The following is a 24480-nucleotide window of genomic DNA, read 5'->3' as shown; positions in this document are numbered from 1 at the left end:
TTTTTCTTCTAAAGAAGCACGTTCTGTATTTTTCTCAGTAATGTTTATTTCCCTCATTCTGCTGTTTTCCTGGCCATGCCAAACCAGCATGATGCCCCCTCAAGAAATCCTTCCCACTAATTCTGTCAGCCATTCTTCTCCCCACCCCCATCACACTTTACTCTGCCTCCTTTGACACTAGGAAACTTCTGTGCAGGTTTGGTACATGGATTCCTTGCTTAGGTTTTTCCTCAGCATTTTCAGCCTGGGACCTTGGAGGCAGCCCAGCAGACCTGTCTGGGCTTAGCAGTAACCTGGGTCTTTTTTTAATTACAATGAGCAGACACATCCCACAGCTGAAACTGTCTGCAGAGGAATGTGTGTGTGTGTGTGTGTGTGTGTGTGTGTGTGTGTGTGTGTTGCTTTAATGTTTTGCTGACTCTAAAAGTCAAACCAAATCAAATAAAATCATAAAACAACCAAAAATTGATGGGTCTTAACAGTGATATTCTCTCTTGCTTCAATGCATTTTTATACCTCTATTTCCTTGTTTTAATCAAACGTTTACTGAAATTGTTAATGCAACAAAATACCTTTCTATTACTGAACTGTGTACTTACACATGCTATAGATGGTCAATTTGGCATTGTGTGTTTGTTTGTTTGTTTACCAGAGTAAACATAGTCTTTTTACTAGTGTGGCTGTTTCCCACATCCACAGTTTTGTTCTGGAGGAGAGTGCATTGCATTCTGAATCATTAGGAATACCTTCCAAAAGCACCCAACTTCTCTCTTCATACTGTATCCAAAATAAATACTTGTATTTTTCCCAATAATATGAATCACCCATTAACTCTTTGCTTCCTAGGGCTTAAATTGTAAAGATTCTTGTATAAAAATGCACTCAATAAATGTTTGTTAGATGAATGTGTAAATCTTAATTTATCTTATGCTAGTGGTAATAATAATTAATATCTCCATCTCCACCACTATTACATCATCTTTACCACAACAGCTAGCATTTACTAGCACTTGCTATGTGCCAGGGACTAACCCTTTAGAGATATTACCCAATCACCGCAGCTATATGGAACATTATTTTTCTTTTAAATAACTTAATTTGAATTTCCAGATCCCTTTCTATCAGGGTCATAGGTGCTTGATCTCAGATACTTTAAGGTTTCCAATTCTTCTGAGGTTATTCCGATTCAGGGTTGTGACAGATATTGTTACAAAGCAATATAACTCCTCCTCAACCCCAACTTCCTTACTATGGAATCCAAAAATACGTTGAATTGCAAAGTGTTCCGCCTCCTTTGCCACTGGGGTAATCAGTTCTAGTAGACAAGACACAGGAAATCAGTTGAAATTTCTAGAAAAGCTTTTGCTTCCAGTTGGCCTACGATGGTTCTCCCTCCTCTTTGATGTCAGAAGCAATTCAGATGCGGAGGTGGCAATCTTATGAACGCACAGAAAAGTTTAAAAATTGCAAACATGTTATTGAACTGGAGAACCGGTTTGTATGATCACCTGTTTTTTGAAGTTCTTATAACATGAGAAATTTCAGTGCCTGTTGCTAAAGTCACCAAAGATGTCTTTATGCAGCTCAATGCATTCTTGAGATATAGGAGGGTGATAGAGTGCTGGGGTATAATGGTTCTGACCTATACACAAGTCCCAGTCTTCCTGGCTGGTCTCTGCTATCATTCCACACAGGTTCTCACTGAAGCTCCTTGCACTTAATGATTGTGTTAAGCCCCACAGTTTTCTATTTTCAATCATTGCTATCATGGTGCTGGTGGCCAAGTTCCCGTCTGCTTCTGTGCCACCCAGGGATATGAGGATATTTGCAAGGTTAGTTATGGCGCTGTGGACTATTCCAGTAATGGCTTCCATTCAACCACACCTTGAGGGATTCATGACTGGTAGTTCCTCCCCACATCTAGGCATGCTCTCATGACTTGCTTTGGCTGATGGGGACATTAGCAAATGTAATACAAGCAGAGCTTCAAAAAAATGTATGCACCTTGGAACTGATCTGCTTAGAATGTTTCCAGCCACTGTTCTTCTCACCGCGGAATCCCTTCTTCCTTTTAGGATGGAGTCTATTTATTTTTGCTCTCCACACCAATTCAGCCTTATATCGATTGCTGTATTATTTGTGATTTTGAATTGTTTCCCCATTTGATCATTGTGAGAAGTAAAGGAATTTTAAAACTGACAGGAAAAAAAAAAAGAATGTTTCCAGCCACTGTGATCTGAGCAGTATAAATCCCTCAGTGAGGCCAGTAAAAGGCCAAAGAGGCACTTCAGTTAGCCCTCAACTAAGCAACTGGACAATCACTAGCACCTACTGCTATTCACACAAAGCAGATTGTCTTGGGCATTGCAACCCAATTGACCCTCTAAACGACCAGAGCCCCAGTTACATATGGAACAGAATTGCCTAACTGAGCCCAGGAAACACACGAAATTATCATGAGAGGTAATAAAATGCTTGGTGACTTTGGACACTAAGGCTTGGGGTAGTTTGTCACACAGTAATAGATAATGGGTGAAGGCCACCTCTTCCTTGATATGCCATGATTTATAGCATTACAATGACTAGCAGAGCTCTAAAATGAATAAAAGAAATATTAGATATTCGCTTTTTTCATTTTTTGGAGCAAGTCCTATATATAATGAAATATAAGAAGCATGATACATTTATGAGTCAACTCAAATCAGTACATTTTCTATATTATTCTACTTACCATCTAAACAGTGCTTATTATTATAGAATATAGGGGCTTAACAATATTATTATTTTGCATTACTATAGCACTTTTTATTTTCAGTGTATGCTATGAAGTATCTTAACTTTTTTATTTGCAGAGAGCTTTATGGTCTTTTAAAAATTTTAAATTATTTTCTAACTCTTCTTATGGAGGAGAAAATACATAACCAATATTACACCTAATTTGTATCTTCCCAGGTGTGTGGATATATTGACTGTATGGAGGGCTGGTTCCCAGGCAACAGAGGCCACGCTGGAAAATCTGTGTGTATATATATATATAAAAGGAATCCCAGGCAACGGCTCCCTTCAAGCAATATTCAATACAGATATCCCAGAATGCACAAATATATTGGTAGACCAGAGCAAAAGTTTTGGAATGACAGAGAACCAGATCTTCAATCTCTCTGATTATTAGCTTTTCATATAAAAAATATCTTTCCATTTTGTGAGTCAAAGAGATAATATTTTCTCTTCCTAATAAGGTGGCCTTGGGCATTAAAATCCCTACTACCTCAAGAGAGCTTGTAGCCGATGCTTTCCAGGTTCAGAATGGAAAGCCCTTTGTTCCTCCCAACAAGGAAGTTGGTGAATGGCTGGTTATACCTTCTTAGTGGCAGAGTTATAATTTGAACCCAATCTTACATTCTAGAAAAGTATATTCTTTACAGAGCTGCACAGGCAGTTTTCCTCTATATTCTTGCCTTTTGAAATTATACAATTACCAATGTACCTGTATGGCAAAACATGCTTAGTGTGCTTCTCAAACCGTTCATTCAGTGGCTTTGATCATAGCATTTGAGGGCTTAGTTTCCAAAGAGAAATGCATGTTTTCAGCTTGCTCTCAGGTTTAGTAAGCCAGAAATCTAGGTTTTAAAAAGTGATTTATATGTCTGAATGTTTTCATGCTTAGGGAAAAAAAATCTTCAAAACTGGAAGTCAAATAAAACGATAATACAGAAACTATCCTGTTACCCCTTTTCTTTAACAGTGTGTTAGCTGAAGGTGGATACTTTTCTAAAATCCCACATGCTTTCACAATGAAATGTAAAATGTGGGGTTCATGCATTTCTTTCAGAAGAGCTGTCTGTCTTTAGAAGGAATCTAGTTTTATTACTCTTGTGGTTCTCTATTTCAAAACTTGATGGCCCTGAAAAGCTGTCAAAACATTTATTTGAGTATTTTGTTGCTTCTTATAAAGGTAATAGATAAAATCACCCAACTTTTCTGAGAATATGAAATATTCTCACATCAACAGGCTTCGTCATCCTCAGGCATTCTCCATCCTTCTACTGAAAGATTTGGCCCACTGTGATTTTCCATTTGGTTCTCTTTTAAAAATAAGAGCTTTGGAGGAAACTCTGAAGGGCTAAGCTAAACAGCAGCATGAACCTTGAACCATTCTATAGACACAAAGGTGAAATGTCAGGAGAAGGGATATTCATGCTCATGGAAGACCCGAACTGATTCCCGAACAAACAGGGCAAGAGAACCTGGATCATCTGGGAGGTAATGTTCTTGTAAGACACTGAGAAACTACAATAGCTGAAACACAATGGGAAGGGGGAGAGTTAGAACTGGAGAAGAATTAATAAAATATATTTAAGAGGAAAAAAATGATACCGAAAATGCTTGAAGTGAAAAATAAACGGATACTTTGAATATGATGCAGGCAGAAGGGGAAAAGGACACCCACAAAAGAGGTCTTAAAGAAATGTGAAAAGCCCTGGAGATGAAATGTCACATAAATATTGCTAGTCAGTTATTATCAACCGTGACAAAGCCATGTGTTTCGGGTCTGAATGAACTGACAAAGGCAAAAAACGACCCATTCAGCATCGGATGAAGGGAATCGGAGAAAAGAGTATTTATTAATTGCAGGGGAAGAAAGTGGGGGAGAAGGTGGTATTGAGAGCAGCTGAGGCAAAATACAAGGGAGCCGTGGCTGGCATGACAATGTCGTAAAAGTAAACGATAGATCAAAAGAACTGAAAAACGAGTTCCTCCCTTGGAGTTATGCTGGTTACATAAGAGCTAATCATATTTAACAATTAGAGCAAAATACAGCGAAACTTAAAAAAAAAAAGAACCCACCAACATATAAGATCTGAAGAATAATATGAGTGGCCCTGGAACACAAATGAAATGCTTACTACCATTCTTACCGGGTCTGTCTGCTGCTAAAAACCCTCAGCACTCGGGCTGCCTGCTGAATTAGCCTGCCCTGGCTGAGTCTGAACAAAAGCACCTACCCTGCTTCCTCGGAAGGCTGCCATTTCCACCCCTCAAAACCCACAATAGGGCAGAATCTTGATCCTCCCACCCCTGCCCAGGACTCCTGCGTTCTGCCTCTTTACCAAGATCTGTTCTTCCATTGGCCTCTCCTCATCTCAGCCTTCATATCTCCTATTGCCAAACCATCTCAAATCACATTCTCCATTATTACTTGGTTTAGCAAATATTAACTGACTGCCTACTATGTACCTGGAGTTTTCTAAACTCTGGGGTCACAGCAATGAAACAACAGGCAGAAGTCTTTGTCCTCAGGGAGTACCTGATAGTGAGGGGAGGGTGGGGCACACATCCCGTGAATGATAAGTCAAATAATATTCACGGATCTCCCCCTCCCATCTCTCTTGTTTTAGTTCTTTGTGATTGTGTAACAAGTTACTAAAAACAGGATAACTAAAAAAATAAAAGTGAAAAACAGAAATTAATTATCTTGTGGTTTAGAAGGATCACCCTAGGGCAAGGCAAGATTCACACTCACAAGGAAATCCTCAATTAGGGTCAGAGCACTTCATCTCATTAGGTAGGGAGGGGACTGACACTTTCTGGAAATATTTCCATAGGGGGGGCAATTTAGGATTTTCTGGCTGACCTTTAATCCTCATAAATTTAAATAGTCGTTTTATCTGCGTCTTTGAGCACGTGGTGAAGTTTTCCTCTGATTGCAGGGGTCTTAAAGTGTGGCCCCTAGACTGGAGTCATTAGAATCAGCACCTGGAAACTGGTCAGAAATTCGAAGACTGGGTTCTCACCCCACACCTACTGCAGTGGAACTTTGTGTGTGTCCAGTTGTACAGAAGAAATATAAAAACATGTTTGAGTACATGTACTATATAAATATAAACAAACAAACAAACATGTTTGAATAGAGGTTAGCAAGAAGGCACTGTAGCCTCATGATTAGGGTTAGAAGATCTGGAGTCTGAAAGATTCGCATCTGAATCCTGCTTCTGACTCTGCAACCTCTCCTTTCCCTTATTCCTGGGAGTTGGGGCAGTGCCCCCTTAAGCCCTAAAGAGCCTGAACCACACTTGGTAGATGTAGCCTTACTATTTAAAAAAAAATATTTGAATGGGGGATGACATAATTGAAATAAGTCTTGGCAGAGATTAACCTGGTGATGATCTTGTAGACAGAATGAAGAGAAGAAAGACGCGGAGGGAGAGAGAGAGGACTTGGGAATGGTCCAAGGGAATAAAGAAGGAATAGAAATAAGAGGAAGGAAGGATAGGACTTGAAAATTGATTCAATGCTAGAGGCAAGGAAAACAGAAAGGGGATTAGCAAGAAAGACCTGAATTTAAGGAGGCAGGGTGTGGGGAATTAGTTTGGGGCTGGGAAGGGGTGGATAACAAGTTTAGTTTCAAACAAGTCCAGCAACAGACAAACAAAAGAGAGGAGTAGCAAGAGGAGATGGGCAAGAAAACTGAAATATGTAGGACAAGACTTGAGAAGCTACCAGAACTGAGGGGAAGCATGAAATAGATTGCCTGGCAAAGATTCTTTGTGGATCCAGAGAGCAACAAGAAACAGCAATTATTTAATGGAATGGAAACAATAGGTAGAAATAGTTTGACCAAAAGCTCCATTCTAAAGAGACGGGCAGTTAATTTAAGAGTGTGTGTGTGTGTGTGTGTGTGTGTGTGTGTGTGTGTGTGATGGGAGTTATGAGGTACTGACTTCAGGGGAACCAGAACTTAAAGCCATTGTGCAGTAAGGAGGATTGGGGGTGCACAGATGGGACCAGCAGAAGAGACTCAGGGCAAGTGGAAGTTGGTGGAATCGAACATTTTTGTTACTCCAAAGGAGACCAGGACATGAGGGAGGATGAACCCCACGCAGCACACCCCTAGAAGCCGTACTGGGCTTTGGGAATGTTTTGAATGAACGTGCTGTGGATCTTATGGAGGTATGGAGCAGAGTTAGGATTGTTAGGAAGGAAGGAACCGGACTTAGAAGTTAGCAAAAAACATTAAATGTCCAAATGTATTTATGTGTTTAGGCAACTGAATAGACAGGGGCAAAAGACAGAGAAAGCACAGATGAGCTTCCTATTGAGGAAGCAATCCACAGGAAGCTGTTGAGAGAAACTTGGCAACTGTTTCTTTTTTCTTAAAGATGGACACAGTATTTTTACTTATTTTACTTATTTTTTATGTGGTGTTGAGGATCGAACCCAGTACCTCACTGGTGCAAGGCAAGCGCTCTACTGCTGAGCTATAGCCCCAGCCCCTGACAACTGTTTCTTACAGGAACTTCAATCCGTCTCTAATTATTCACGTGTGATGTGTGCACTCTGCAACTCAATCTTGACAACTTAAAAATACCTGCTTTCTTCTTCTTCCTGGCTGCCTCACTCTGAAGTGGGTGGACAATTCCAAGGAATATTTTCACTGAAGAATATATGGGAAAGCACTAAGAAAGAAATTATGTCATATTCCTAAAAGTTTGCTTTCCATTATTCAGTGTGAAGAGATCTTTTTTTTTAATCGTCTGATAATTTGGGATGATCTATGTTAACATAGTGTTTCAATAATCTCTTGAAAATAGGATTGAATGACTGCCTGGAACTAAATATTTCAAGTTGCTAAACCATTTGGGCAGAGAGACACATTTGAACTGCTGTCTATCAATTTTCTGCCTTATTACCTATAGACTTTGTATCTTCCATATCCCCACATCAAAGACCACCAGGAACAGAAAGTTGGTGTATTAACAAAGTTGGGGTGATTGGCTCATTGCACTGAGGAAGACCCCATATTATGAGGGACCCCAGGGCATTTCAGTAACAGTGTGTTAGAAAGCCCTTATTATAGAATATGGGCTGGTTTAAGAGATTTTAGGGAGGGTTCAAGGATGCCTTCAGGGAGCAGGGACTATTCCATGCTACATGCTAGGTGGGAAGAACAATTGAGGCTAATGCTGTAATTGAAGCAGCAGCCATTACTCATCAGCCAGAATAGGGGATGTTTGGGTATTTTTCTGGTTTGGGGCTGCTTTTCTCATTTCTCATTTCTAAAATGCTACTAGTTCGCTGTTTCTCAGCAATTGGCAGCACGAGAGTGTTTATTCATTTGACAAATGTTCATGGAGAACCTTCTAGGTGCTGAGGATATAATAACAGTCAAAACAGACATGGACCTTCTTAAAATTAGAGCCAGAGTTGATAGAAGAAAGAAGGAAACACATTAATTTTTAAAACCCCAGATATTTAGTTACAAAATGTGATAGCTATTAGGAAGAAAAAAGGCAAAGACTTCATAAAAGGTATAACCACAGAGCTAATCCTAAGAGTCAGAAAATGGTGTCTGAGCAGAAATCTAACGAATAATTGTGAATTGGCTAGGTGAAGATGGGGGTAGAAGGTGGGAAAGATGGGGGTAGATGGAATACCACCTACCAGCAGAGACTTTGGAGAACCCAGATCTTCAGGCCAATATGGTGGGCTCCCTGCTCATCTCAAAGCTGATTCCAAGTCTTCTCTTAGACCAAACAGCATTCATTACAACATTCAGCACTACTGAGTTAAAGAAAAAACCCAATGGTGCTTAGAGATCCATCAGCTCTCATTGAAGAAAACCGACGTAATGGTTTGTAAGCGACCATGCAGCTTCTGGATGCCATGGTCTTATCACCTGGGAATTCCTCACAACCTAGAACCTACTTGGTGGCACCACACTGAACACTTGGCTCATTCAATCTTCTCTGCCCTCATTTCTTAATTACTTTCTTGTTTTTTTTTTTTTTTGTCTCTCATTTAATCTTACCTCTTGGGTTGTGGTTCTATCCTATTCCTTGTCACATGTCCTCTTAGCACCTTGGTGCTTAGTAGGTTTCATGGGCTTAACTAACGTTTATTGAGCACCATGCTTGATAATCCTCTGCACTGGGATACAAAATCTAAAATGACGGGTCTCCACCCTCAGGGAGTTTAGAGTTGTTGCAAGAATCTGACCCACCACCCTAAAAAATGAAGTTAAGACTTTTGCCCCCTTATCAAATTAATCAACATAAATTTCTGTATGGCCTCTGCCATGATAAAAAAAATCATCTTAATTTATACTTCAGAGCCTAAGAAACTACATTTAATAATATTTCTATTTTTTATAACAAAATTTGAAGATTACAAAATGGTATTACTGTTGTTAAAATCAAATGGCTTAATTGTAATCCCATTTATAATTGATGTTTTCACCTTGGAGTATTCGAAAATGAGGTGTGTTTCCTTTTATCTCTCCAATGGCAGCCCCTTGTAATGCCTGTGTGATCACAAGACTAGGAATTAGGAACTTTTCGTTCTGCCCCTGACTCACTGGGTTACCCAACTTAACCTCCCCGTTTCCTCATCTGTGAAATGGGGATAATAATACTTACCTCCCTCACTGGGGTGTCATGAGTATTAATTAGTGTTTGTCAAGTGCTTTGAGATCTTCAGATGAAAGGCCCCATGGAAGCGCAGTATGAAGCATTATTATATAAAGCCTCCCCACCTCCCACTTTCCCCCCAGAAAAGTGATTGCCAATTATAGCCAGCTCTAAGTGGGGGTAATACCGCACTCAGGCACGACAAGGCAAGTTTTATTGGTCCATTAGGACATGCCTATTTGAGGGAATTAGTTTTGTGAAAATGGTTATTATGCCAAGGACTTTTATTTTAGGCCGTTGTTGCTCTTAATAGTTAAATATGAAGCCATTTGGAAAGGCTGGTTTCACATTTCAGGAGGAAGACAGGTCTTCGTGGCCCTGCCACTTACATCTAAAGAAGCTTAGGCATGTGGTGTGGGAGAACTCACTTCCCATAAAATGAAATTATGTTTATATGGAAGGCTGACTGCAGTTTCTGAGAAACCAACTGGATGGCGAAGACAATGCCACCCACTTCATTAGCAAAGGAAGAAGCGACTCCCACATATGATTTTCTGGATTCCAATTTCAAGGGATTCATCACTTGCAAAAAAAAAAAAAAATTCTCTCATTAGAGCCACCTTTCGTAGGTGGCGGCAGGCTCAACCTACTCACAGTGTCCGTTTTTTCACTCTTTTATGGATCACCGTGGATGACACAGTATCTGAGAGTTAGCACAGGGGGCGCGATCCTTAACAGCTGATCACTGGGTCGAAATAACAGGTGTTCTTTGGAGAATTTAAGCCTCGTTAAGTTATCCTGTTCCAGGTTTATTTATTTGTTTTTTGATCTACTATCAGATTTAGCATTTTCTGGGCTTAGAAATAACTGGTTAGTTCTTCTGCAGGAAGCAGGGAATTATCTAGATGAGTCGATTTCAGAAGATACCTAGGTTGTCTACACGAAGAAGACCTTAGATGTCAGATGACACAGTCATATTATCACGACCACAACTTTATTTTTAAAATACAAAATAAAAAGTCCTCACAGAGCCAATTTCCTCAATCACTGCAGAATTGTGTGTTCCTTTTAAAAAAGGTTGAAATCCCTCACTCCTAAATTTAAATGGCTTAAAAAAAATTGAAAGACAAGACAGAAAAAGATGGAGGACAAAATCTTACCTCTTCCTTTTATAAAGAAAGGAATAAGCTATTTTCTTATTCTGTAGATAAGATAAATTTCTTTTTTCTTTTCCTTTTTTTTTTGTGTGTGTGTGTGTATGTTGCAGGTTACTGGAAATTGAACCAGGAGGCACATTACCACTGAGCAGCATCCCCAGTTCTTTTCATTTTCAATTTTAAGACAGGGAGGGTCTCACTAAGTTGATGACAGCCTCAATAAGTTGCTGAGACTAGCCTCGAACTTGCAATCCTCCTGCCTCAGCCTTCTGCATTTGCTGGAATTATACTATAGCTGGTATGAATGAATTTCTTTCATATTTATAAACTGTAGGATTTCATATTTAGTTTCATTCCTACCTTATGACATAATATTAGGTGTGAAAGACTTAAAACCACCATGTTTCGCTTATAAAAACAAAACTCTGCAAACAAATTCATTGTGTAAACAAGGAAAACACTTTCTTTACTGGAGTGAGGTCTAACATTGTCCAGGGCCTGAGAAACCAGTTAGTGGTATTGTTGGCATCCAAAGAACAAGCCAATTACAAATGATTCTTATCTCTCTATTAACATTCTTAGCAGTCTCACTTTAACACTTATGGTCCATTATCCTGACCATAATTTTGCTGTTTGCTTACTAAAACACACACATGCATCTTTTTTTATGAGTACAGATTTAAGTGATCTAATGAGCTTTCTCCTGTTTGTTATTTTTAAAATACTTTCATTAGCTGAAATTCAAGTTTATTTATTAATTCAACAAGCACTACAACATTGGGAATGCCATTGTCCTTGACCAGCAGGTGGGAGGGGAGAAAGATTAGTAACCCCCAAAATTATGTAACATGACATAGGAGAAGAATCTTATTTATTCTGGTAAATTCTGGGGAGGGCAGAGTATACAAAGAGTGGTGTCCGAGTGCATCTTCAAATAGTGAGAGGTTGTGAGGAGGTGGAGGACAGGACAGGCAGGAAGAGAACACAACGACATGAAGGGGCAGTTGGAATACCTCCGGCATGGGGAAGCAGGACAGGGTGCCAATCAAAAATGGCCTCACAGTTCATGCTAAATGGATTCTATTTATCCCAACCATGATTGGGCACCTTTGGAGGGTTTTAGTGGTGGGATAAGACCAGATCTGGGCTGAGAAAGTTCTAGTAGTCCCGCTTCTTCCCTGACCTGGCATATCATCAGAACCATTAAAAAACACAAACAAAAGCAAAAACCCTTTATTGTGTTTATTTACAGAGAGTTAAGGCATTGGAAGCATTGAAAAACAAAACAAAACAAAATCATGTAACAGGAAAACTCTTCTCTATTTCTTGCATATTTTCACTAATATAAAGAGGTTGCCTACCATTTAAGAAAACAATATTTCCTTCTAGTCTTTGGGTGCAAACTGTGAACATGAATGCCAATCCCTATTTCCTCTCTTCTTTAGCCCAAAGGCAGCATATAGTCCCTAATTTGCACCTTGTTTTGTTTTTGTTTTTGTCTTTATAATTTTTATTTTCTTGATTGATACATAATTGTACATATTTATGAAATACAATGTGATGTTTTGATTTGTGTATACATTGTGTAATTATCAAATCTGGGTGATTAACATATCCATTGCCTTAGATTTTTATCATCTCCTCCAGGTCGAGTACATTCAAAATCTTGTTCCAGTGACTTGAGAGAGCTCACCGTATCCACCCTACAGAACACCAGCGCTCACTCCTCCTGATGCATCCCTGCACTTGCTGGCCAACTTTCCCCTTTTCCACCAAAGGCTCTGGTGGTCTTTATTCTAATCTGAGATCAAACTTCTTTAGATTCCAAGAGCGAGTGAGATCACTTCCTTGCTTTTCTTGAGACACTGTTAAGGAAGGGGTAAGCTGAGGAGTCTCTGTTTGTACAAGGCTCCTCATTGATGCTGATCATCACATAGAATCAGAAGGAAAACACCGGCCTGGGAGATGAGAAGAATGCAAGTTGGGGAGCAGAAGGAGAGGAAAGGAGGGCACACTTCCAGGGACACTTTGGATCCTTATTAAGGACATTCAGACTGTAATCAGGATAGTACTTCTGAAATGTTCAACCAAGGTCTTTTCTTTTCCTAGCAAGTCAGGTTTCACCACTGCAGGAACCCCAGTGAGGCAGAGATGGGTGCTGCCAAGGGAAGAGGAGGACCCACAGCAGGGGAAGTTGGCTGGGTGGAGAAAATGTAGGCAGCAAGAGGCATCCACTCTGCTCTCAGAGGGTGACAGGAAGGCTTGGCTTTGGTTGGTAGAGTGTTCCTCTGTCAGCTATTGTGTGGGGGACAGGAAGGCACCCCCAAATCTCTGGACCATGTGGAAATGCCCAGTCTGACTGATGGAGCTGCCTGGCACAGAAGGAGTTTGCAGTGTTGGGAGTGACAGGTCCCTGACCTCGAGGTTTCCTGGGTGCACCACCTATAAGAGAGACCCCCGGGGATCAGGGCCATGTCTCAAGACTGTTGTGGCATCCAGAGAGCAGAGGAGGGCTCCTCCAGAGGCATAACCACGAGCTAAGACAACTGCCACTCCAGGGCCCACATTGGACATTGGGTCAAGACAAGCCCCCGACTCTTCCTTGTCACCTTGATGTACATGCTGAGCTGCCATCTTAGACAGGAGCAGAGGAGGAATAGAGACTAAAAAAAAAAATGAGCATTTATCCAGAGACTAAGTGCCCTTAAACACATGTTTAAGTTAGTGGGTCAGACTGAGTTGATTCACATTGTCAACAATGAAAAGCAGATGATCACGGGGGAGGGGGGAGAGGATTTTTTTTTCTTTGTGTATCTAACTAGTATATTTGCAACTCCATGATAATACTATTTACACTTTTTATAGCATATCCCATTTCATGCTCCTCTCAAAACCAGAGCATTCAAAGATGGCTGAGAGTGTTTCACCCAAGGCTCAGAAAAGTGCTATTAAAATATGCAGGTCAGAGAAGAATTGAGCCAATTATAGGGAGGTTTATTGGCCCCAGTTTATGAAGGTGGGAATTAAGAAGGTCCTTCAAGAGTTACAGGCCAGTTTTAACATGGCTACTCGTGAGGTCTGACTTTCTCTCCTTAAGGCCATTTTCTCTTTACTTGTTTTATTTATTTATTTTTTATTTATTTATTTTTTTTGCCTTTGTGGGACCTTTGGCCTGCTTTTGTATTTTTACTATGAAAGTGCAGAGTGTTTCATTAACACAGCACTGCAAATAGTGGTTGCTCCAGATCCTGAAGTGACAGGGACATTGGAGGGTTGGACAGCCTAATCTGCAGCCTGGCTGAAGACTTTGCTGTATTGCTGATGATCGATGGTTGATAATTTTTTTCCCCCACAATGTACATTGCTTGCTTTGATTGACATATGAGAGAAGGCATTGGCCCTTTAAGGCTGGAAGAATTCTCGTTCTCAAAAAGAATACAATTGCCAAAGTATGGTGGTGGTTCACTACTGTAACCCCAGCTACTTAGGAGGCTGAGGTAGGACGATCGCCAGTTGAAGACCAGCCTTGGCAACTTAGCAAGATCTCGTCTCAAAATAAGGTAAAATTAAATTAAAAGGGCTGGGGATGTAGCTCAGTGGCATAGTGTCCCTGGATTCAATCCCCAGTACCACACACAGTGTGAGTGTGTGTGTGTGTGTGTGTGTGTGTGTGTGTGTGTGTATGAGAGAGAGAGAGAGAGAGAGAGAGAGAGAGAGAGAGAGAGAGAGAGATTGGTTTCTGGGAAGAAAAAACTGATGTTTGAGAAAATTTACCTTCATCATTGCTTTTCCCTCTGAATGTGATGGCCACAGAGACTGTTTCTGGACTGGGGTCCAGTTACCATTTACCTACCACTTAAAAAAGTAAGTGAACTTGCAGTGTTTCTATCTTCAAACACCTTATTCAGTTAACTGAGGTAGGTGCAAAATATGGTATTAGAAACAGACAAAAATCATTTTTCTTGAGCTCCTAAATTGTTTATGTGGTCTAGAATTTGTCAGTAATTGAAGTATACCATATAAAGAATTTGAAATAAATTATTTGATCACAAATATTCCTGTGGTTCTTGGGTAAATAGCTTAATTGTATAGTATTTTTTATTACGTGTAATTGTAAGATTTTGCATTATATAATTTACTTGCTGTTGCTCTTCAATAAAGACTTTTAATAGTACCATGAGCCTTGAATACTTGGTGATGCCAAGGGCTTTAACCATTACATGTGACTATTATTGCACCAATAAAACATGCCCCTATTGCCTCCTGGTACAGATCCTACTTTTGTTTCTTTTAAGAAAAATATTTATAAGAAAAAACGTTAAGAAAAAAATTACAAATAAAATAAAATTGAAATTATTTAAAATAAAATTCTTATTGTAGGACAGATAATTTAGAGAAAGGCCAAGTACAAGCTGAAACATTTCAAGCAAAGTAGTCAAGAATTGATGGAGAGTAAAAAAGGGAAAGCTAATCAGAATGGACTCAGCCTATTCCTTTTTCTTAATATTTATTCTTTAGTTGTAGTTGGACACAATACATTTATTTTATTTATTTATTTTATGTGGTGCTGAGGTTCCAACCCAGGGCCTCACATGTGCTAGGTGAGTGCTCTACCACTGAGCCACAACCTCAGCCCTCAACCTGTTCCTTTTAATTGCTTAATTTTGAAGTCATTCTTTCTATAGAAGTATTATAATGTTTTGAGTTCTTTTTTTGAAAAACTTTGTTCTACTTCTTTTTTTTCATGTATTCATAGCATCTTTATTCACAATAGTACCACACACAAAAGAAAGAAAGAAAGAAAGAAAGAAAGAAAGAAAGAAAGAAAGAAAGAAAGAAAGAAAGAAAGAAAGTTTTATTTCTGAAATCCTCTTGCCCTGGGATCCTCTTTCACCTTGGTTCAGTCTTTTTGTAAGATGAAAGGTTTTTACAGATGTAGAGAATACTTTTTCAATGTTTCCTGGGAAAGCAAAAACAACAATTCAGCTGTTTAAAATTAATCAGAAGTGCCTAAATATTTTGATTGGATATTTATCCAATGTTAGGGACCTTTTCTCTGAAATGGGTAGCAATTCTTCAATTTTTTCCATGGATTTATCCCTTTCATTCTATCTCTCGAAACATTTGGGTGGAGATGGAGAGAAAACAAACTATTTGTCAAAATTATTCCATGCAAAAGAATATGGTTTGTTGGGATCTCTAAATATTCACACCTCAGGCAGAGTCCCAGTAATTGTACAGGAAATGGACAGAGGACTTGCCAGTAGTCTTTGCATGAACCTGGCTTGTGTTTGAACAAATATTTAACTGGGTGTGCCTATTATTTGCCAGACAGTAGAAGGTGGGAATTCTGAGGCAGTTTTACTCAGAATCACATGTGTCTTCACGTTTGATGGATCAAAAATCTGATTTTTGAAATGGAAGCATCAATTCTCTTTTTGCCTTTGGAGGGAAATCTAGCTTCTTTTTAAAGTCATAACTTGTAAAATTACTAAATTTTCTTTCTTCCTTTCTCTCTCTCTTTTTCTAGCTCACACATTCAGCTGAACGATAGTGGGAAAGCCATTTATTTACTTTGGACCTGGTTTCCTCATCTAAAATTAGAAAACTAATTGGAATGAGAAAGATTTCAAAGTGGTTCTTAAACCATCACTTTTATTGGAGTGCCTAGAAATTTTGTTAAGACAATATGACTGGACCCACTCCCAGATTTCATAGTCTGTAGGTCTAGGGTGAGGCTGAGAATTTGTATTTCTCACAAGTTTCCCCAGAGATGCCCACCTGGGATCACACTTGACAGCTGCTGGTCTAGGATGCTTTGATCCACCCATAACTCTCTGAAGTATGCTTCATCATTATGTGAACTTTTCCATTTCTAACTTTCTGAGTTTTCTTTTAATTCCATCGAAGACTCTGTGGACTAGCATCTAGAAAAATCTATTTGATAATCCTCTAATCCATTGCAGAAATTCAAAATATGAACACTGAGAACTACTAGGAGTGTTTGGAAGATATCTTCATTGCTGGATCAATGCCTTATTCACTATTAAGTGACAACTCAGCTCCACTCTGCTAAAACCTTCAGCCCCTCTCCTTCTCCTCTCTCTTTCTGGCAGATCTCCAGTCTTTATGGAGGAAAGGAGGAGAAGATCTCCTTGGTAAAATCCAGCAAGACTTTGGGCAAATGGAAGGAGTGATTAAATTCTAGCCAGACAGTAGGGCTTTTGTATAATCTAACAGTTTCTAAAAGTCTTCATGTGGGTTCTCTAAATGGATGCTTTGATGTCTTGATGGAAAGTGTTGACTCTAGAATAGACCTTTACACATGCCATGGAGAGAAGAGATTGGGGAAGCCATTGTGACCAGATCAATGTCCTTTGCCTTAGGTTTCCTTCTGGTTTTCATCATTATGTGTATTTTCCCCATATTCAGCCACAGTCTCCCTTGTCCACACCTGTCATGAAAAGTCTGCTCTATCTCTTGGTGGCCCAGAGTAATCTTGAACCTCTGAGTACCTGGCAATGCCTTGCTCTTGGTCACATGGTTTAGGTCAGGAGGGTCTGTACTGGGCTCTGGGTGAGTTAGTTGGAAGCAGTGGGGTCTCCTCACACCTCCAGACACATCCACAGTTGCTGTGTTTCCTGGCCATCTGTCATGGTAAGTCTTCATTAAAGCACATAGTTATCAACAGCCAACAAACATGCATGATACTGATAGTCACAACCCATCTCAATATTCTGCACCTAACTGAGGGGGGAGGTGGAGGAGGAATGGTCTTCCCTTGGGGGCATAGGTTTACAAGTTTAGAAATTCTCTATTCTGGGATTTTTCAACTTCAAGAGCACCACAGTGCAGAGAGTAAATTTGGGGCTACCACGGATGGAAGTAAGGACCTGATTAGACTGATCCCTCACTAAGCTTGGCTTTCATTTCTTTTTATAGCAGGATTCCATATAGGATTTTACTTTTTAAAAAATTAGCATCTTTTAAAAGCTGCAGTTTGAAAAACTCTAACTTACCACAAGCTTCCATTCTATAATTTGGAAATGGAGACACAGAAATCAGTCCAAGGTCACACTGTTACTGCTGGCTAAGTGGAAGATTGGCCTTTGCAAGTTCAGGTAATTGGCTTTTCACACATCTGTCCTCAGAAACTGGTGCCATGACTAATGTTAACTTTCAAATGCTCACATTATTTTTAAAATTTTTTTTGTAGTTGTACATGGACACAATGTCTTTATTTTATTTGTTAATTTTTATGTGGTGCCGAGGATTGAACCCAGTGCCTCACATATGCTAGGCTAGCGCTTTGCCACTGAGCTACAGCCCCAGCCCACATTATTATTTTTTATTAATGTTATGCAAACTTTATTCTCCAATGACTAGTGTCTTTATGAGAGAGTGAGAACAAGAGCGAGAGCGAGAGCGAGAGAGAGAGAGAGAGAGAGAGAGAGACATAGAGACCCAGAGAGACAGAGGGATTTTATTCACATAAAATTAAACATTTTAAAGGGTACAATTCAATGGCATTTAGTTCATTCACAGTGTTGTTCAACTATAACCTCTGCCTAGTTCCAGAACATTTTAATCACTCCAGAAGGAAATCTGTAACCTAATGACTCCTCACCCCCATCTCCCCTACCACTCCAGCCATTAGGATCTGCAAGTCTGCTTTTGGTTTCTGTGGATTTATTTGTTCTAGATGTCATATAAACAAAATCACACAGCACAGGTTCATCTGTGTGTGGCTTCTCTCACTTAACACAGTGTCTTCCGGGTTCGTCCACATTAAAGCCCGTATTATCAGTATTCTGTGGTTGAATAATATTCCATTGTACAGACAGGCCACTATTTGTTATTGTACTTTGTTTTTAATTTTGGCTTCTAGGATACTCTATTTTTATTCCTGGGAGCATGTTACCTTTATTATTGAATCCAAGGGGTGAGAACAAAGAAAGATAACAGCTAAATTACTGCACTCATGGCCCTCTTCTCAGTCCACCTGTGGCCATTGCTTATAGCAACAAGCTTAGTACTGACCTTGAATCAGTCACTTTACCTCCCTGTGCCTCAATTTCCTCAGCTATAAAGATGGCTTGATGACTGCTTGCTACCCACCCCATGGGGAACAAGGAGTTAATGCTCATTAAAAGCTTTCAGGTTCTCAGATGTTAGGCACTGTATATCATATTTAAGTACAATGTAGCAATATAATAAGCATCTTTCAGGAGCTCAGTTTGTTTTTTCTAACTACCTTTTTAAAAAAAGACAAACATCAGTAAATTTTCCCAGGCATGCTGAGTACACTCTTTCTCTTTCCAGGACATGCCTTAAACACAGCTAGGGTGATTTTTAGAGGTACCTGAAAGGGCTCTTGTCTCTGCCTCCTACAATTCTGGAATAAATGTAGGGCGTTACAAGTTACTGGGCACTGTACCCAGTACGGTGTACCCACCGCACACCAAATGTAGGACTTGGGGTTCTACAATCTCATTTGATCCTCACAGCACCCCTATGATATAGATGTTACTAGAATTTGAACATGTAGCAAGTGAGACCTAGTGAAACTGTGTGATCTGTGCCAAATCCAAATAGCAAAGCCGGTAGCAGGTGGAGCTATGACATGGACCTCTTTATGCTCTGTGTTACCTCACCTTCTAGATTGACTGGCTCCTTTCCTGAAAAGGTTTCATATGGCCTTGTTGGACTCTATGCATCTGAAAGGCCCCTGGAGAACTGTACAATGGAATGAAAGGAGAAAATCACATGGGCTTGAGGAGGGTACCCCCAATTCCTGTGCTTCCTCAGCCTCAGAATGTGACCTTATTTGGAAACAGGATCTTTGCAGATGCACTTGGTTAAGTTAAAGATGAGGTCATAGTGGATCAGGGTGGAATGCAAATCCAATGACTGATATTATTTTAAGAGAAATGAGGGCAATTTGGGTACAGAAATGCAGAGACACATGGAGGGAAAAGGCCACATGGGATTGGAGATGGAGGTTGAAGTGATGCATCCAGAAGCAGAGGAACCCCAAGATGGCCAGCACCTGCCAGAAATGAGAAAGGGACGAAGCAGAACCTGCAGAGGAGGTGGCTTTGCCAACGGCCTGATTTCAGACTTCCAGGATCCAGAACTGTGAGACAATAAATCTGATGTTTTTAGGACCCCCACCCCACCACCCCATTTGTGGGGCGGCCACCCTTGGGAGCCAGTGCAGAAACCCTCCTGCATTTTATGTTTGTGTGTGAACTCTCCCCCTGGGCTTTTCATCTTAGAGTTTGAATCTGATGAAAAGACCTTCTGAACCAAGCTGTCCACATGGGTAACAGAGGTTGAAATTTGTGGAACAGTTTGGCTGCACGCATGCATCTGTTAGCCACATGGCCATGATGATTCTAAAGAAGTGAAGTCGAAAGTCAAAAGGAGAAAGGCTCGATAGAGGAATGGAGAGGCATATGTATGTCAGTAATGGAATGAAGGGGACAGTCCTAGAGCCCAGCTTAGGTCCAGGAAGGTGAGACTTACTCAGTTTAGAGCAGTTTATTCGACAAAGGAGTAGAAAGTGCCGTGGGAAAGAATACTCAAGAAACAAATAGAAAACAAAACAAAACAAGAAAGTATCCAAATGTGCCCGAATTTAAAAATCTTAATTAATACATATTACCAAGACTGGTTTTTTTGGTTAATGAGTCTAGAAATGGAAGGTAAACAGCATGTTTTCTCTGTGGTTGAATACAGGGATTACTGAAAGCAAAGCTGATGTAATTTATCCAAGTAACATATATTGAGTATAGGGGATTTTTAAAAACTGATTTCTGCTTGTGTTACTCTTCATTAATTGGTTCATCATACTCTTTAATTGGCAAAGCTATGAAAACTACTTGTAACCTTGGCTAAGACTCCCACACCAAATCTACACAGATCTATTTTCTATTCCGTAAACTGAACAACATGATATATAAAATAGCTGCTATTCAAACATACCCCTCACCCAATTAAGTAAAGAAACCAAGTGTAATAAAACTGCTACAGGATGTGCCAAGACAAGGGTAGAGGTCCGGCTAGAGTGCATGGGTGAATGTACTCTTTATTGTAAGTAGAAGTAATGATTTATTTAAGATGAGGTCTTATGAAAGCCAAGGTACAAAAGTCAAATGACTTGCACTAATTAACCTGATGATATCAAAAATTCATTTTATATGTGCAGGTCCAAATGAAATATCATAGCCCCCTCGGTATTTTACATTAGAAGAAGCTGGCAGAAACGTTAACAATGACATTCTTAAGAAAGTAGATTAATGCATTAATATTTTGTACCAAAACCTAAACAAACAAAAAAATGCTCTCCCAAAATAAATAGAATAGAATAAGACCAATGCCCTGAGTAAATGGAAATGGGATTGCTCTATAATATTCTATGCATACATACTTTCATACAGAAATTTCAAAATGCCTTGCTTTTGGTAAATGCCTAAAAAAGATGGAGGAGATGAATAAAAATTTTCTGCATCACACCAGTCTCCCTCTCTGGCCCATTTTCCGTTTGTTGGTTGATCTTCATTTTTGTTTTGTTGATGTATTTTATTTATTTATTTAGTTTTGCATTTTAGATTTGGGAGCAGCATCATAAGAAATTGTTTACCTGGGCCACTTCCTGCACCTTCCCTGGCAACCCCTAAACCCATCCCTTTAAGCTAAGCTTCTGATGATCCACATAAAACTCCAGTAAAGATTCCCAAGACTTCATGAAGTTCAAACAATGCCCCAAATTGTTTTTTAAAGCCAAATTTTGGGTGAGTTGAAAGTTGGGACCTACAGGTAGAATTTGGGCTACTATGGGCTAAATATTTTATTTCCTTGGCAGATCTGTTTATGGAAACTCTCACAATGAAGATTTCTTCATCAGTCACACCTGACACAATTCCTGAATTCCATAGGCCTTCCTACCATTGTTCTTGTCAACTGAGCATCTATTGGCAGTCACAGGTTATTTGACATAATGGGTATCAGAGTCAACAGTAAGAATGTGGCAGGAGGACTAGGGTTTATCCCTTATCCTTTTTGTACTATCCTATCTTAAACCTGGTTTGAGTGCTACAATCTTTGACAATAGTTCAGCCCATTTTTTGGACACTGAGAATATTCAACTCACAAGAATGTTGGTCCTAATTAATGATTGTAAAAAGAGCTTTCAGATCCATGGATGAAAGGCAGGAGATAAGTACTGTGTTATGATTATTAATCATGAGTTGTTATTATTACGATCGCTGGCTATTATTATCGTTTTATTGGAACATCTCTAATGGTCTTGCTGATGATCTTGAAGTTTCTTATGAACAGATCCTTAGATTCTTTATCAGTCCTAGTTATCTATTGTTTTGTTTAAACTGCTAAGGATTTAAGCCAATTGAGAATTATTAGGGCTTATTGAAAACAGCTCCGCAGAGTTATACGCTAAATTGTTTCAGCTTTTATAAACAAGATGCAAGCTCACTCAAGAAAGTGAAAAAATTTTTATTTATTGATGCCTCTCCTGTCACCATTCTAAGACAGAACATGTGTACCCTATGGAAACCCCACCTTATAAGGAGGATAATTAATATCAATCTACTCTGTTGACAGTATATAGGTTTTTGATTTAGGTTCTGTGGTATGTGTGTCTCCAATTCGATGAGTTGGTTTTTTTTTATGGAAAGTAACTCTTTTTTTTTGTATTTATGTATTTCTAGATTGCTTATCACTCAGTCTACAGAATGACAAATAATTTATGTACACACAGTTTCTACTTTCAATACTTCTCAGTCGAACTGGAGAGAAGTCAAATAAGCCAGCAAATAAAATGCTTTGTGACAAGTACGGCCATGGAAATGCCCATAACATTGCAGTGGGCTCCCTGGAGAAGAACCGAGACCACAGGGAGGACCCCTGGTGCAAGGAAGTGGGCAGAGGGAAATGCAGGAGGGAGACGGTCCCAGAATAGAAGGACTAAGAGTTCGTCAGGGAAGGAAGGAAGATGCATCTTAAGATCTAGTTGAAGGAATTTTGTGTGTCTGGATAACAGTGAGACTTGGGAGAAATGTTTGGAAGTTAGACTGGACAAGCCAGACAGGCCAGGACGCATGGCCTCATGTGCCATGGTAAGGCACTTGGGTTTGATTCTATGGGGAATAAAAAGCAACAAATTATTTCAACTGCAGATTTAGAGAACACCAGGTGAGGAAGGTCGTTTCTACTGTAGAGTGAGGGTAGGAATGGAGAAAAATTGGGAGATGTGTATGGAGATCTTCCATTAAACCATGGAGTTTGTTGGTGAATTGGATATGAAAGACATGGGGGAAAGAGGACCTAAAAAAACTACCCAATGTTGGTATAGATGCGTCTCTGGATGATGGTGCCACTCACTGAAATAGGTCATGGGTTGTTTTTTTCCAGGGAAGATAATAAATCCTGTTTTTCGGATATTGGGCCAAGGTGATACAGTATCAAGTATCTCCATGTTCTACTTCCTTGCCCACCACAGTGAGGATGATGAAGGGGAGGAAGGGGAGGCAGCTGTAGGCAAAGCTAAGCAGAAACAAAGGCTATTCAATTTCTTTTTTATTAATTTTTTGAATTTATATATGAGAGCAGAATGCATTACAATTCATATTACACATATAGAGCACAAATTTTTTGTATCTCTGCTTATATACAAGTATATTCACACCAATTCATGTCTTCAGACATGTACTTTGGGTGATGATGTCCATCACATTCCACCAGCCATTTGATTTCTTTTCTGCTTAAAAGATAAGCATTTAGTGTAGAGTAGATGTTGGGCCACTATCTCTAAGATTGACATTGACCACTAGGAAATATAACCACTAACCTGGAATTACGAAAAGACAAGATTAGGAGGCTGAGCAGGACAGCAAGTTTGAGGCCAGTCTTGACAACTTAATGAGACCCTGCTTCAAAATTTTAAAAAGAGGGGGTGTTTTAGCTCAGTGATAGAGTTCAACCTCCAATAACACACACACACACACACACTATGGGAAGGACAGATGGAAGGGAGGAAAGACAAAAGAAAAATAACATCCAAATTAAGTTACTCTAGGTCAATAGAGAAATTCACATGCTATAAACATTTAACCACCCATGATGGGTTCAAATATAGTTTCTGTATTTTAGATGTTTGTGGAAACACCACAGAAGGCTGTAAGAAGAACCATGGGAGACACAGGCTGCAAGTTTAAGCTCTGTTATTGACAAGTATGTATGATTTGTGATAAAGGTTACGGTCTTATATATAGTGGTCTTAATCATGTTCGTCCACATCCAATATCTAATAATTTGTATCATCTTTTTAAGTGCAAGAGAAGAGCCCATAGAAATTAACACACACAGCCTGAGTTCAAACCCCAGCTCCCCCACTTCCTATCCTTCTGACTTGGGTGGTCTATTTAGCTTCCTGTGTAGGGAAGAAGCTCAACTGGAAAATGGAGAGTAAAAAAAAAAAAGTGATCATCTTATAGGACTGTTGTGAAAATTGAATTATTTAATATAAAGTGCTTAGAAAAATACAGAAGTTGTACTGGCATGTAAGTTGTATGCAAACGCTGGCTATGATTATTACCAAATAATTTTTTTTTAATGAGGAGCATCTAGACCTCACTATTAATGATTAAATACAGTTTTTTAAAAGGTTAAACAATGTTTCTTTCAAATATAGTTTTATCTTTTAGTTCATTTTGAAAAACGCAATACAATTTTTATCAAAGAGTCAAGACTTAACTGTTTGTGCTCTGATGCCTGTATCTCCCTCTGATATCAAGTGGGGTTGCACATGAGTATCCTGGGGGCACAGCATAGACTTATGGGGAAAAACTTGTTCCTGTCTGAAGTGTATTTGAAAGAGAGAGATTTGGCAGAGT

Source organism: Spermophilus citellus (genome assembly GCF_964194105.1).
Source record: "Spermophilus citellus genome assembly, chromosome: 1".
In the NCBI taxonomy this organism is placed as follows: domain Eukaryota; kingdom Metazoa; phylum Chordata; class Mammalia; order Rodentia; family Sciuridae; genus Spermophilus; species Spermophilus citellus.
The sequence above is the reverse complement of the archived record's forward strand: the minus strand, read 5'-3'. Positions refer to the sequence as shown.